The sequence below is a fragment of the Neodiprion pinetum genome, chromosome 2 (assembly GCF_021155775.2).
Source record: "Neodiprion pinetum isolate iyNeoPine1 chromosome 2, iyNeoPine1.2, whole genome shotgun sequence".
NCBI classification, from domain to species: domain Eukaryota; kingdom Metazoa; phylum Arthropoda; class Insecta; order Hymenoptera; family Diprionidae; genus Neodiprion; species Neodiprion pinetum.
In genome coordinates this window covers 39,601,967-39,617,719 of record NC_060233.1, presented here as the reverse complement: position 1 = coordinate 39,617,719, position 15,753 = coordinate 39,601,967, and the positions used below count along the sequence as shown (strand labels likewise).

Genomic DNA, 15,753 nt, shown 5'->3' with positions numbered 1-15,753 from the left:
CGACGAGATAGGCTAACGCTGCAGGAACGTAGTCAGGGGCCCCAAAGGCGGGGCAACTTTGAACTGAAAAACTTTCCAATCTCTCTCCCGAGACTTCAGAGAACGTCCAAAGCTCGTCGTCCATTTCGTTTCGTATTACAGACCGAATAAATAAATGATTTCGATTAACATTTTTACGGACTTAACGTCGAGTCTCTTCTCCGCACTCCGATAGACGTTCAATTTTTATGTAATACATACCATCAATATATGTATACACGTACAAAGGAAAGGAGGAGGAATCTGTTACATAGAATTAAATGGATCGATAAACGTTTCCTGGTCGTGAAACGAAGATATTTCGAGCGGTTTCTCCGAACCGGAAGTTCGCTGAGTGTTGCCACGGATCTTGTGCATGACCAGTCGCTATCGGAATCCCCTAATGCAAGTGCATTTTTCACCGGTAATTTATTTCGCGGATTCTGACCAACTTCGTGCCGTCGTGTCTAATTACTCGAACGAAATTTCCTCAATCGACTTTCACTATTATTCTTCTCCGATGATTCCTCGAGTTGAAATTTCCCGGTTTTGGCGGGTAAGTTCCAACTTTGTCGAGTGGCAATGCCGCCGGGTTTGTAGACAGCGGCTAGTAGATTAGCGTGGCAGCTTAAGTGCCTTCGGCTCAATGCTTACGAAGCTCTGGGTCAGATGCTCGGGCACTGATCGTGATAGTCGGGTCAAACTTTTGATCATCTTTGTACAAAACGCGAAAGAGAGAGAGGGAAGACTTGACTCGGAAAACCGCAGGTCCGAGAGCAAATCTTCGCTCGACATGCATTATGCAGTCTTTTACTTCTCGTGCATTCATCCTTGCGCAGTTATTCGGCTCCGTTGGAGCCCTTGGAAGGAATAAAAATATTTATGTTGTTCGTTTTTTTTTTTTTTTTTTGTTTTTTTGCCCGTTTGAGAATTCTTTGACAAAACATAACCGTGCAAACTCTCGAGGGATTATTTCATGACCGTATTTCTCTAGGCTATGTACGCGCAACTTAGACGCGTATTTCTATTCGTCGGAAGGATGTTGGTGTCAAAGAAGTAGTCTCAGGTTACGGCAAAGTTAACGGCGCTGTCTGCACAAGGCTCTTTGAATCCCTGCTTCTTTGGAATTTGATTTGCATGCCAGCCGGCCAACGGCTTCAAAGGAGCTTTTGACTTTTTGAAATTCAACCCACCACCAGTCACTGGATACACGATGGTGGACTATTTCCTTGCGAGCTTGGAGGAGGGAAGCTTTCATCCACGCTCAAGGCTTCCGGGACTCACGGGCCGCGCTATCTCTCTCTATATCTCTCTCTATCTCTCTCTGTCTCTCACATGCTCTCACGTTCCCAGCTCCATTAAAAACCAAATCCGTGCCAGGCAACGAAAGGAAAACCGGAAATACGCGCCAGGTGAGATCTTTTGTTTTTTCTTCTCCTCTTTTCTCAAAACAGTCGAGTTCAAATGTTGAAAAGTATTTAAGCCCGCTTCGGACCGACGCAACGTACGTATATGTATACATGACGCATACCTATGTATGCATGTACTTTTACACCCAGGCGGAGAGTGGATGTACCTATCCGGAAAGAAAGTTTTTCGGTTTACATAGCACCGTGCGGTGCTACCACTACAGAAAATGGAAATTCTGCCGAGAACGCGGGAGGACAAGACTGGCATTTCTTTATAGGCGGCAAGACATTGGGAAACTTTTAAACTGTCGTTGCGAAACGAGGACATTGCTTGAGTTGGCTCACCCTCGCTATCGCGTCTTCTTTTTCCCTCATTCTCGCTACATGGACTTCCAAAGCATCTTAAAACTTCACTTTTTCATCATTCACATCAGACGCCCCGATTTCCGTACCATCCGAGTATCTGGTCCCCTGATAATGGGTTCAAAAAGTTTTCACCAGACTCCCAGACTCGAAACTCGGGGCCCAAGTCTCCCTCTGGGTCTGAATAATTAATCCTATAATACGTCTCAATTAATCACAATCCGAGAGAGACGTTGTAGGCCGAGGTCGCCGAGTTCAAAGCCGCAGGAACGTTGCCACGATAATGCGGAGCATCCGTCCATGAATCAGGCAAATCAAGAGGGGATGATATTATGATAATACGCGGAATAGTCATCGCCCCATAACCCGTCCGTAACTCCCAGTCAGCAAGGAAATTCAAATACGCCCCGGCTATGTTTTCGGCCCTCCGTTGTATGCCTATAATAATCAAGTTCATCGCGCAGTAAGCAGCCTTTCGTTGTTTACAATACAGCTATAGACGCTTTTATCTGAAAGTAACCTTTCCTCCAGGATCGCCTCTCGGGAAAAATATAACGTCAGGAAACTTCAAAGAGCAAGGCACAAAGTTTACGCCCTCGTATAGTATAGGTTGGTATCTACACATAATTCGATGGTCCGGCGCACTCTGCGCTAACCTTACGCAAATAGGAATACCGTGTACACTTGCTGCGTACCGAAGAGAGAGAGAGAGAGAGAGAGAGAGAGAGAGAGAGAGAGAGAGAGAGAGACCCTGTTCAACTACCAACTAATTACTCGTCCGATGAATGGACACACCAGCCCTGTACACTCAAAGACAAAGTTTATAATTACTGGAGAGACGTGGCGTCGAGTGCGGACATTCCATACGAACAGATCACCTCTCGTGCCAACCAGGCTGAAGGATAGATAACCTTCCGATAACTATCGCCGCAGGCACCATAGTTCGTGTAATATCTGAGAGCGTTGTTCAGACGTGGATGTTTTAGGGTAATAGAAACTCTATTTTAACGTGTGTATCACAAAATGGCGATAGGCAGGGTTAACGTTCTTCTCTTTGTGTTCCTATGAGGGATCTAACTAGGAAATGAACCTATAGTTAGACATAAGGATAGTACATTTTGCTTACAACTCTCTTTCACGATCACAGAATTTCTTTGAATATTTCAGAGTTTCAATTCCAGAGCAATCTATGCACGCGGTTCAGCTGACATTGTAAAGTTCGATTCGTCTGACTGATCATTCGTTGATTGAGAAATGCGATTTTTATCAACTTTCGAGATCGAGGATGTCCTCCGAAGACTCAGACACTTCGAGTATTGGAAACATTCAATCAAACGATGGATCAGCGTTCGCGTAAAGTTTGGATCAGTTCCTTTCCTCCGTCTGTATGTTATTTGTTTGCTTGTTTGTTACTGTCTGCGATGCACTCTCTTGAACTTTTTCCCCGCATCGGTTGCAGACAACAATCTCCGGCGCAAAGCTGAATCCAGGCAATCCACTAGATGTGTGTTACTGCGGCACAATTTCAATTTCACTATATTTCCTCGTATACGTCAGTCTGGTAAACCACTATCGCATCTTTCTTATTTAACCGGGACGAGAAAAGCGAAGCCCTTCGCTCCGGGATCAGTGCCGAGAATCTTTTCTACCCATGTGTATAACGTGAACTTCAAAATTCACCTGTACAAAGTTCAATTTTTGCCTCAAGTAAACACGAAGCTTCTATCCACTATCGCAACACCGTTCCGACTCCGAAAGCAGCGTGAAAATAATTTCACATCGTTTCAGACGTGATAAATTCAACGCAGTTTGCCGTTTTTCTGCTGCAGGATTAATATATAAATTTCCCGGGTAAAAATTGAGCAAGGGAAAAACAAACTAATATCCGTGCAGCGTGCAGCTTGTGACGGGCGTTAGTTATTTCAATTACGTAAAGGGCGGGGAGATATAATGTATATAAATTCCTTTACCGAGCGAAGAGGCAAAGCTGTATTAATTTCGTCCCAAAGCTTGCGGGGAAGCACATGTCGCTTCCGGCTGAAAGGAGAGTATAAAGAGGAAATCCCTGATCTCCCGGAAATTGACAGCGGGACGAACTTTAATTATACATAAAACGGAATGCGTTATAAACGCAGGTTTATTTCACGGGGGTGTATATAAAAGTCGTCGAACAAGACGACGAGCATCCGAGCATTCGATGCACGAACGAACGAAGAGGACATTTTTTCTCTTTCTCGCATACGCGGTACCAATTAAAGCCAATGAGCAGCGCTCGCGCTTAATTACCTCACGAGTATCAATCAACGACGGACCGTGAATTAACAAGGAGGAACGTTAAACGGCAAAGATTGGCCGAATTTCTGACGGTGCAGCCGGCGGTCCGCGTCCCGGAAAACGCCGGCATCCCGTCAGCCGCCTTCGGGAGTTGTAAGGGTGTCACGCGCCCCCAGGATCATCAATCAGTGGAGCAGGTTGAACCCTGGAGGACAGAGGCGCTGCCCGATCTTCCCTCCCTTTTCCCGGCCTCGCCGCGACTCCCGCCTTCGACCTGACAGCCCTAATTACACAGCCAAACTAATAGACTAACTTCAAACAATACCTAGCGTTCCAGTTCAGCCGTATTAATGACTTGACTGACGAAGTGCCGCTGCTGCTGCTGCTGCTGCTGCCTCTCTAAGAGCAAGACTATTCGAGGATATCCTTAAGGTCGAATGGGACGTGAGGTATGGTATTCGAAGAAAACACTTGGCAATACATGAAAGTTACAAAGGTGTCAACGATGCCAGTCTGGTTTACGTTTGTTCAAAAAAAAAAAAACGTCACCGTAGTGTAGAAAAAAATTTTAAACATTCAATTTCAACGATAAACACGAGATCATTTAGATACCTCGACAACATCAGAGAAATCACTTTATCCTACAGTTTTTATATCCCATAAATTTGTATCGTTTGTCCGATTCTACGTACAATGAACAGTAGCTCGTTTCGTTTGTGACTAGATTCTCCCCACAAATCGTCGTGATTTGAATTGTAGACAAAAGCGTTTTTTTTTTTTTTTTTTTCTTTAAGTTTGAATCGTTAATTTATCATCCGTGATTTATAACGATTGTACATGACGGTTTTTTTCTTCAGCAACTGACACGCCCGAAATAATTTACTTTTTTTCACGTGGCAGGATTCGAACGACATTCATTTATATGAATAGAATGCGCTATTTTTTATTAAATTTGGATGAACTGTATAGATTTTTTGGTAAAATAATTTTTACCTATAGAATTCATGCCTAGATGATAAGAATTTTTTTAAATAGATCCAACTCAAGATAGCTTCGGTTGCACTTTTTGAATCTTAATCTTGACATGTTTTTTATTATAAAATTTTTCCACCTGACCGTACCTGACGTCAGATACATCCTTATATCGAAAAAGGACGCCACGCTCCGAGAAAGCGGCGGCAACAATTCCCGCTTATGAGCTTTCGCGGGCTTTATGCATATTGTGCGTCATGCAGGGAGTTTGTCGCTGAGTGATGAATTTTTTTCCATAAGTTTTATCAGTGAAAAAAGTCACTCGAAATTACGGTGGACGTAATTTGAGACGTCTAATTTCTTTTGCATCCCCGTTGCGTCTGTTTCTTTATACTCTTGGAAGTGAAAAGACGTAATTTGAAAGACACCAGATATTCGCGTTGCTGAGACGATTCAGGAAGTGCGAACGAATCGGTCCGGCGGATATCGGCAAATAAAAATAAAAAAAACTTAAGGAAAAACTCTCCCCGGGGAATTCGGGGAAAAGACGGGACCTTGAGCATTGGGGGAATCGGCATGTCTGCGTATGGAACGGAATCGTCGAGGATTCTTGCGCCAAAGTTCTGACACTTGCAAGACAAGCTCGATAACCGTGGGTTAGGAGAAAAAGGTGAAAAAAGGGTGAAAATAAGAAGAAATAAAAGAAGAAACGAGACTTTTTCAAACCTCAAGGCGGGCCAATAAAACCGAGGAAAATACTTTTCTTTTGCCTGCATGATGGACGAAGGGTCGGTGAAAAGCTGGAGGACAAAAAAATGAATAAAAATCACTACGTGCAAACACAGTTCGCATAGAATTCGATTACCCGCTGCTGCCAGGAGCGTTTGCAATAAAAAAGTAAAACGAAATTTTTTTCCATTCACGTAAATTCAACACTCAAGCCACTGAATCGCGAGTTAATTCAAACCGCATCGTAATGTCGAACAGCTGTGGATGATTCTTGAGCGAAACTCTCGTCCGTTATAATCCTTGGGTTCGGAAAAAGTTTGAGAGAAATCTTATGATGTGCCTACAAGGGTATTTGTCGGAGGTAAAGGCGGAGAAGCGGGAGGAGTTGGAAAACGAGGAGAGAAAAATTCAGTAATAATTTCAACTTCGCACTTAAAAACGTCTGTCGCATAGCTGTAACTTGTCAGCGTTAAGCCAATTAAGATGACGCATGGTCGAAACTTTTCCTACAGAGGTACCTACAATCAATTTAAGCCTCTCATTCTCTTTTTCTCTTACTTTGTTTTTTTTTTCTTCGTCTTCTCTTCTTTTTTTTCAACCCTGCCGCCGAGCCGCTTCCACCGCAGACCTCGATTACATACGGTGCAAAACAAACTTTGTGCTTTCAATACTTCTTTCCACAACTTGTTCATTTTTTACGCTTTCCATACGAAAATTGATTTCTTTGTGCTTAGCAGCGAAAGTTTTTCACGGTCTTAAGATAAAGTAAAAGTAAAATTCCAAAGTGAATTTTACAACGTGTAGGTTATAGATATGATAATAATTATAATATAGCGAGTTTAAACCTCCAGGAAAAATTCGATCGTACAACTTCAATAATTACTCAAGCTCGAAATTGAATCACCGTTATGAATATATATATATATATATATATATACTGTATATATATGTATGTACGTATGTATATTCATACCGGTGATTCAATTTGTATATGTATATGTATATAAATATATTGTATATGTATACGTATCGGCGCCGATTTATAGAGGTTCGAGTCGACGCGGCCACTCTAGCGGAAAAACGGTTGGTGCGTGTTAGTGTGAGACAATTGAATTCGGTGGGTTATGGGTACAGAAGTGAATTGGAAATCTACACAGTAATTGGCGGATGAGAATGAAACAAGATTGGAAGAAGGAAAGGAATTCGATCAAATTAAGCCCGCGGATCTGTGGAAAAGAAAAGCGAAAGAGGAACAACGAAAGAATAAAATAAACGCTAAGCCAATAATCCAGCTCTCTCTCTCTCTCTCTCTCTACTTCCTTCGAATTTCATTTCTTTCCCGAGAGCGCGGCGGTAATTTTTACAGTTGCAATTTTACTTTCGCAGTAATCTGCGCGCGTTTCGATTAACTATTCAGCTTTACACGTACGTGGATATCGGGGGCGATAAGCAAAGAAGTGAAAAGGTAACATCCAACGAAAACAAGTGGGGCGAAACCTTTTGGAACAAAACGTGGTTTCGATCGCTGGGCGAAGACGATTTCTGCAACTTGGATCTCAGGCCTGTTGGAAGCGCCTGCATTGAGAAAATGAGCGAACGGCATTTACGGACGGGGATCAGGGAGTCCTGGAAAGTGTCTGGAATTTCATTACTCCAACGCTCTTGACGTTTCCCGTTCTGCCAATCAGCCGGCGTTGCGTACGTATATGTATATACCGGAATTCGGGCTTTATTGGCTCTTCCGGTACCAACTGACCGTACCTGACAGTTAACCACCGATATTGCCTCGATGTAATATGTATTAAATGCACACACCCGCCGAGATCTCGTCTCGGCACGCATCGCAAAAAACGTACAAATAAACCCCGCGTTGCCGTGGTGAAATATATTGCGAACTTTCTTTACTGACTGACGCTGCCTGCGTTCGGCTTTTCGGACAGTTATTTGTTTCCCCGAAAAGTTACGTTAGGATCAATCGTCTCGATTCCCGGCCAAACCGCCGTCTCCAAATATTGAATCCTTCTCTCGGTGGGAATTTTCTTATTTTATTTTTTTTTTTTCTTCTCTCGTTTTTCTTTCCTTACCTAAAAAAGTAAAGAGAAAGAAACAAATTTATCAAGCTTTTTCCCCGCGGTTTTCTACCGCCGTTCTCTTAACCTCTTTCCTGTACATGACACGACTTTCCACGAATTTATTTAAAGCTGATTGAAAACTTGTAGAAATTTTTATTTTTTTCCACCTAAAAATTTCAATGTCAGATTAAAGAAAACGTGATCTCGACAAGATGCCTTAAATCACCGAGTCCGATCGAAAATTATCAGCACAAAAGAATTAACCGCGTACAATTTCTTTTCGACGATTTTTTTTTTTTTTTGTTTCGTTTCTTGTTTTTGCGCGAGAAATATATCGGTCAGCTTTTTTTCAGGCAAAGCGAATCCGGCATTCGCATCCCGTTCGAGGACACGTCCGACGTCACGTCCAACGTGTGTTTATAGCTCTGCCGCAGGAGAAGTGGTTTGCCTTCGGGGAGCGATAAAACGTGATTTTGGAAAGCAACAAGGAGATCTATGCGGAAAGCATGCCTTTACGGGAACCCGTTAAGCGTGGGTCAAGAAGGGAATGTTGATAAAATTTGTATAAACCGATCGTTTTTATGAGAAAGACGAGTCAGGCTGAGCTGGAAACGATGCCGAAAACATCTGCTGATCGGTGAAAATATTCTCGATCAAGAGACGAAGCGCGGCCGAAACGGGAAAAGAAAAGTAAGAGAAACCGGAGGCGGATAAAAGGGCTTTTATTAGTCTCCAGTCGCGGAGTGGCGTAAGGGAAAAATTTGCCCGGCTGCAAGGCGTCGCCTCGGCAGACGGCCGAAGACCGAAAAACGAAAAACGAAGACCGAGGGACTCTCGACTCGTAATTTCCGTTTTCTAATAAAATTACAGCCCCCGACGGCCGCCGCCCTCCGGACTGCAGCCACGCCATTCATCCGCGAGATATTAAACCTTTTAATATGCGCGCCCGGCTGAGCGTCAAAAAAATTATCCTTTCATACGTAACGCCGGGCGGAGACGCTGACTTTGCTCGCGTAAAATACACACGCGATCGAAAAAGGTACACAAGCCTCAGCGTTCGTGTGACAGATGAAAATGACGCGTTGCGTTTTACATTGCATTGTATCTGATGCCTGTAGGTGTGGAATTTTCTTGACGCATGTGGTGGAAGAAATCAGCTTCAACCCTAAGATCTCACCGGAATATTTGAAAACTTCTCTCCAGACGAGAGAAAAAAAAATTATGTCTCGCGTGGCTTGGTGCGAGAAAGAAGGAATTGAATCATGATGAACCAAACGGCTTCCAAGTTTCAAGTGAATGAAGAAAGAATAAAAATAAAAAATAAAACACAAAACCACTTTTCATATTTTTGCTCGAGATTGACGCGTCTGTTATCGACTTACGGAACGTGCGGATGGATCACGCGGTTTCCGTAGCGTATTTGGCTAAAAACTCTGGAGAATAAACGCGTCGCGAATTTGGCAGGGATGATTTGTGTGTCGATGCTTTTAGTGGGATATTGAGTTACTTACTTGCCTATAGGAATCGAATTTTCTCTTATAATAACATTCTATGTACGTATATTTAAGTCTGTACCTAGAGTTCAAAGTCATTCATCGATGGTGTTGCTATCGGTCACAGAATATCAAACCGCGATCATCGATATTTCAAAGAGCCGGATAATCATACGCAAGAATCCGAAACAAAAGCCAAAATATCCAGTGCAGCAATACACGTAACGAAAAAGTGATATTCGGAGGAATTTTTTTATTGCACAATTCAGAAAGGCGAAAAAAACTGCGAAGGGTGTGAGAAAAAAAGAAATCAACACTAATTCAGAATCCGTTTTTGCTCTCCAGCGTAATGACGCACCGGTTTTACATTTGATCAAAGAGAATAAACCCTCGGTGCGGGTGAAATATTCCCAACTCCAAAGAGCTTGCAGAGCGGGATAAATTCACGGTGCTTATAACGCGCAAGCTGCTCCTAGATCCGTATGAGCTATAAATGTAGTCGCACCATCTGCCTCCTCGTCTGTACTCGACAAGGTTCGGTGCGATTGCAGATTGCACGGAACACGGAGAACAACGCTGCGCTCTGGTCGCTGGGACTATCAGAGACCAGTTCTCCAGGATCCCTGCCATACAGCACCGCCGATGCTAATCCAAATAGCACCGCCCGTCAATACGCACTCGCTCTGCAAAATCCAGCAATATGCAGAACGCCCTATACGTGTACGTTCGTGTTATACGCGCAGTATCGATCCTTCGGCGAAATTTCATCCGGTATTGCAATTTGTACCGTGAAATCATTTTATGACAGGTGCTTACGAAAAATATGAATTTTTGTCGGAGATAAAGATTTATGCGGCGAGTGTTAGAAATTTTGGAAACCACAAATTTGATGGATTCGTACAAAAGTTTATTTACGTAATATGCGGTGTAATTGTTACACAATCCAAAAGTGGAGTTAGTCTGAAGTTTAACGTCGCGACAAATGCATGCGTTTGAGTCGTTGGTTAAAAGTTCTGTGAAAGTCGGTGTGTATATAGAATTAGGGAGGGGCCGTCACGTCGAGATTAGCAAAATGCAAACAAAAGGGTGTAAAAACGTGGGACGTCGGCTCGCTTTAGCCAGCAATTATAATCGTCGCTAATTTCAATTGTGCTGTGCGTACACGAATGAATGTGCCTTTGACTTAAGCACCTCGGCACGCGAGAATAACGCTACAATACGAACAATCGTAATTCCGACCAGCCCAAAAGTGATTCTTCTACTCGACCCGCAATTTATAATGGTTAACAAGTGGGAGTGATAATTGGGCTGGAATCGTCTGGCAGGAAGTCGTGGAATCGTGGGAAGATGATCAAGATGAAGTCTGAACCCTGAAAAGGTTAAGCGATAAGAACCGACGGCTGGTCCATTTCTCGGGGGAAAGATATTCGCACACCCTGCAGAAATGTAGAAGTGGAGGGAAAACCACCCGACGTCGAATTTCTAAATCCCAAAGGAGAAGAAGAAGAAGAAGAAGTAGAAGAAAAAAAAAAGAGGAAAAGGCGCGAGCTACGTGACCTTTCGTAGGAATGTGGATAACACTTCCGCTCGTTAGCTATACTTCACTTTATTCAACGTAGAGACGCGGATCGCCAAATTTCCTCCCCCGAGTTCGGCTTCTTTCTCTACTTCTTCATATTCATATCGCGGGGAGTTGTTTTTGCCCTTCCCGTCTTATTACAGAGTCACCCCTGAATCTGTTTCGCGATAACCTGGTTATTGCTACGGGGCTGCGTCCGTCCGTTTGACGCCCTTCGAACACCCGCCTGCATGCCCTAGATTGGGGAAAAAAGTTAGTCCTTCCTCGCCTCGGGATGATAGAGACTACGGAAATGATAAAATTACTCGCTGATGAAGGAGGAACAGTGTTACGCCGGCTAATTACCTCCTGCAGAACATTTATTCCATTATTTTAGTTGTTATAGTTATTTTATTCCAGCTACTCGATTCTCCTTTTTCTTCCTCTCTTCTCTATACGTACAAATATATATATATATAGTACAAGAAACGCGTGAGCCAATATTGACTCCCCGATGAAAACTTTGACGGATCTACAAAGAAGCTTCGTTTCTACTTTGTGCTGGCTGTTACTTCTTCAACGGTGGTGAATCACTACTGAATAATGAAAAGGGATATAATACGTGTCTCCTAAAAATATCCTGTTTCGTTATTCTTACTATAAAGTGAAGACAGATCATATCGATGTCTGTAACATGAAACTTCATTGCTCATGTTGACTACAATTCATATAAAGAGAAAAGTGAACCATATCTTTTTCTCACATTAATGCGATGATTTTCTGTATATAAAGAATCGATGATTTATACTGGGGAAAAACTATGGACGATGGATTAGGTTTTCTCAGACTTTTCTCGATCCATAGATCGTCGTCGTGGTTGCTGAAAGATTGGAAGATTACAGGTTATTTTGACACACTTTGCGATGCATATATATTACAAAATTTGAATATAAACCCCAAAATAGCGGGAAAATTCAGGGGACTTGAAACGTCAGTATAATTTATGACGATCAGAAAAAGTACGAACAACCCTGAGCAACGATGTCTGAGCGTCGACCAGAGCAAGAAATGGGTATAATTTTCCCCTCACCGCAATTTATATACCTACAAGGTACAACAGATCTTGGGAAACTTAAGATGCTTAGCGGAAACGGTCGAGGGCTTTAGCAGTCTCGTTTGAGTCGCGAGGAACAGAAGCGAGGATGCAGCTATAGAAGAAGACACGGCGGTACGGTTACGCGGTGCAAATGGGGCGATGGCGGTGGTGGTGGGGTGAGGGGGAGAAAAGAGGGTGAAAAGCGTACGTGCGATGTGCTCTTGGCTGTTTTTGCGGCCACCGCTACGCGGTGCATTCGTTTTCGTTGATTTTCGAGGGGGAAAAAAACGCCGCGGTTTCTCTCTCTCTCTCTCTCTCTTTCTCACTCGCTCTCTGCAGCTCCGCCGACTGATGTATTCCAGATTAATGCAAACAGCTAATGTTATGTTAATGCTTCGTTGGTAGGCGGAGTCTGCAGAGAGAACTCGGAACGTAAATACGGTACAGAATAATCTGCATGTTAACCGCGCTACTCACGTTATATATACCTGTACGAGTACAAACAGGCGGATATAAACGAAACGCCGAGTTCACTTGAATGCGAATAATTAGGTGATCCTCGAATTCAGGTTATACTGTCGGGGAGACGTTGAGGAATGACCGCGTAGGTCGAGATTCCGAATTTTCTAACTTCATTTTTGAAAGTTTCTTTGGGTAAGTTGTTCAAGTTTTTCATGATTACGTCTAAATCAGTCAGTCAAATCGTTCAAGTCGATTCGAATCTGGATTTTTAGCCATACCTGAGGAATTATAATCACCGTCTAAGATTCGGTTTCGATGACATGAATTCTGAGAACTCGACTTGAGGTGAGACCAGCTCGTCTCGGTGTAAGAAAAAAACGGAAGCTCGTTCGAGGAGTGCATTAAAAGTGTGAAAGCAACGAATGGTCTTGTCTCCGCGACGGCGCGACGCCTCGAAGACAGCGACGTGAAAAGACGAGTTGTTTTCATCGTGGGTGATGATCTTTAGCGAGAGACAACGGGTCTCCATTTTCGTGGAGAACAGCTGAGCGGATCGGAAATTCGAAGGGTAAATTAAGCGGAGGGTTTGAGGAACAGGGGATGCGGGAGCGGTAATGGGGTTATTTGTAATTCAAGCGGCTGATCAAATCTTCCTAATTTCCGAAATCGGTTGCTTAAAATTCCGAGCCTAGACGTCGCGACGAGCGCCGGCTGAGAGAGACGGAGAACTTTTTTGGAGGATAAATGTTAAACACGCAAGAACAGTATTAATTCCGAATAAATTTCGAGAAAGACAGAGCCAGCTTGCTCGCCCCGGAATATCAATGATCGGAGTGAAAATTGCAGTTACTTCGCTACCGACGAATTCCCGGAGCGCCCGGATCATTTGCGAAAATGTCCTTACGTGCGACCGAGGAACCTGAACGAACTCCAACCCCGTAACGAGCCACAGGTACTAAAACTCGAAAACGAAATTCTGGATCCTCGATCTCAATCTTCACTCGGGGGGGAAAAATAAGGGCTGCTACACATTAAGGTGATGAAAATTTATCCGACTCGCGGAGGAAATTACTGAGCAAATCGTCGTGTTTTGGGATAAGAAAAGTGGACATCGAGTTTTTCCGCTGCCCTGCAGTGCATTTTTCGCTGTATCGCTGGATCTGATGAAACACCGCGAATCAAAAGTTAGCAAGAGACCGTTCAAAAGATCTCCAGTCGTGTTACTTGCGCCAATGATAGTGAAGTTAGATGAGACAATGTACATTTCGGATTCAGGAAAAAAATATTTTACAACGAGTATTATTATTACGAATTTTAAAAAATTTACGAAAACAGGAAATTACACTCGAAAACTGTAAAGCCTGGCTTGCAAACACTGTCTCTGCAGTGTTACGAATAGAATGGGATACAGTTTACAGTCGTCGATAAGCCTGTGAAATGGGAACCGTCCAATTTTATGGTGCCTAAAGTAGCAGACGGCGGTGTTTGAAGATCGTTAAAAAAAAAGTTTCGCAGACGCGCGGAGCGAGGGTTTTAACGCCTGGCGCCTTGTTCCTGACGGGGGGATGTGTCCGCAAAAAATGTCGGCTTCCCATCCGATCCTGCAGGACTTGTCGTATTGCAGCCACATATCCGCGTTCCTTAGTTCCGCGATGATCCCTTATCGCGACGGCGATCGCATCCCTTGTTTCGAAATCTGGGATTCTCTTCCACCCTTCACTCGGTGTAAGAGGGTCGTTTGAATGCTGCTTTCTAGTCGAGATTTTATTCGGATTGAAGAGGAAAAAGCGGATCTGCCAGTGAGGTTCGGGTCGGACTTTAGCTAGTCGAACGGGTCTCCGCCAGTGTTGGACAAATAAAAATTTGAATAATCCCGGCGGCGATAAGCTCGTTCCGCTAAGTGCTAAAAGCTAGCCGATGAAATTTAACGTTAATAGCTCGCTGTGACGCCGAAACCATGGCGAGCGGAGGGAAAGAAAGGGGTAGCAGGGCTACGGAAAAGAGAACACGGAGCAAATTGACCGAATAAAAGCTGAGCTTTTCTCGCTACAACATCCCCCGCCCCCGAAATACCTGCAGAGACGAGGTTGAATCGGTGTTGATGATGCCCGTAGGAGTCGGAATTAGCGAGTTGATCGCACGCTGCAGTTCTCCCGTTCAATTCCTCCGCGGTATGGGAAGCAGTGCAATTTCTCGGGGGAAAAGCTCCGAGCAAAGTTCCCTTATTTTGTCGCTGAGGGAAAAGGTGTCCTCGTTGTCACATGGCTCGTGTCTCCGCCGCTAGATAAGTATCGGAACGAGCAGTGCTACAGATTGAAGTTCTAGTTCAATGTTTGAAACAATTGAATATTGTTAATTAGTATATCGCATCATGTGCGGCCTCGCAATAATTGAAAAACTGAAACTGGACCCAATGAGTGATTATTTTTCAACTTCTAAATATGTTTTCCTCATTTTCTTGGCTGCATTGGGATATTTTTCGACAAGATAATCGGAAAGGTGGTTCCTGTCGCTTTTGTTACATACATATGATTTTGATATTTGAAAACCCGAGTTTCTTACATCGAAACAAGAACAAGAAAACAAAGGTGTAAGAACAAATTTGTTTTTTCGTCATTTGAAATACATGTCGCGATTTTTTTTTTTTTTTGAAAATTCAAAAGACCCTGTTCAGACTTGCTTTGAACCAACCACGGATTTTCTCTAGGTGAACAAAGAATGCATTTACAGCGCATTCCGGTATCCGAATTGAATAAAGTTTTATTAAAAAAAATTGTAGAAATCAGATAGCGAAAAGTGTGACGTTGCGAATGAAACTGTACCTCGAGTCGCAAATCGGGCTAAGCTATGAAACAACATTAAACAGGATTTGAAATCGAGTTTTAGTGGAGAACGACAATTTTATTGTCGTTATTATCGCTGTTGTCGTTTCCCCGCGGGTAACACTTCTTTCTGCAATAACGATATTCTGCATTGGGAAATAAAATTCGAGTTTACGACCGCTTTCTCATCGTCCGATAATTTTTACGCGAAATCAGGACACGCTGTCCTTGATCAATAATCCGTACTTAAACCTACTCCCAAGGCTGTTGAAGCGTGGAAAAATTACGACTCAATCCAGCCAAAGTCTTCTTTAAGCACAGCTAATCAAAACTCGTTATAATCCTCTAGAGGATCTACAACACAATGCTACAAGTTTGTATAATTCGAATATTTTCTTCCCCGACTGTTGGTCGGAAGTAAGCGAATAAGAGAAGTCTGGTTTTGAAACTAGGAAACGAAAATCTGTCGAGAAGAAAAGCTGACC

The 15,753-nt window shown here is 43.3% G+C and overlaps 1 protein-coding gene across 6 annotated transcripts in view; it reads right to left on the bottom strand.

Moving 5' to 3' along the window:
• LOC124212075 (uncharacterized) overlaps positions 1 to 15,753 on the bottom strand; it is a 103,032-nt gene that overhangs the window by 74,483 nt on the left and 12,796 nt on the right. The gene's annotated exons all lie outside the window — the stretch shown is intronic.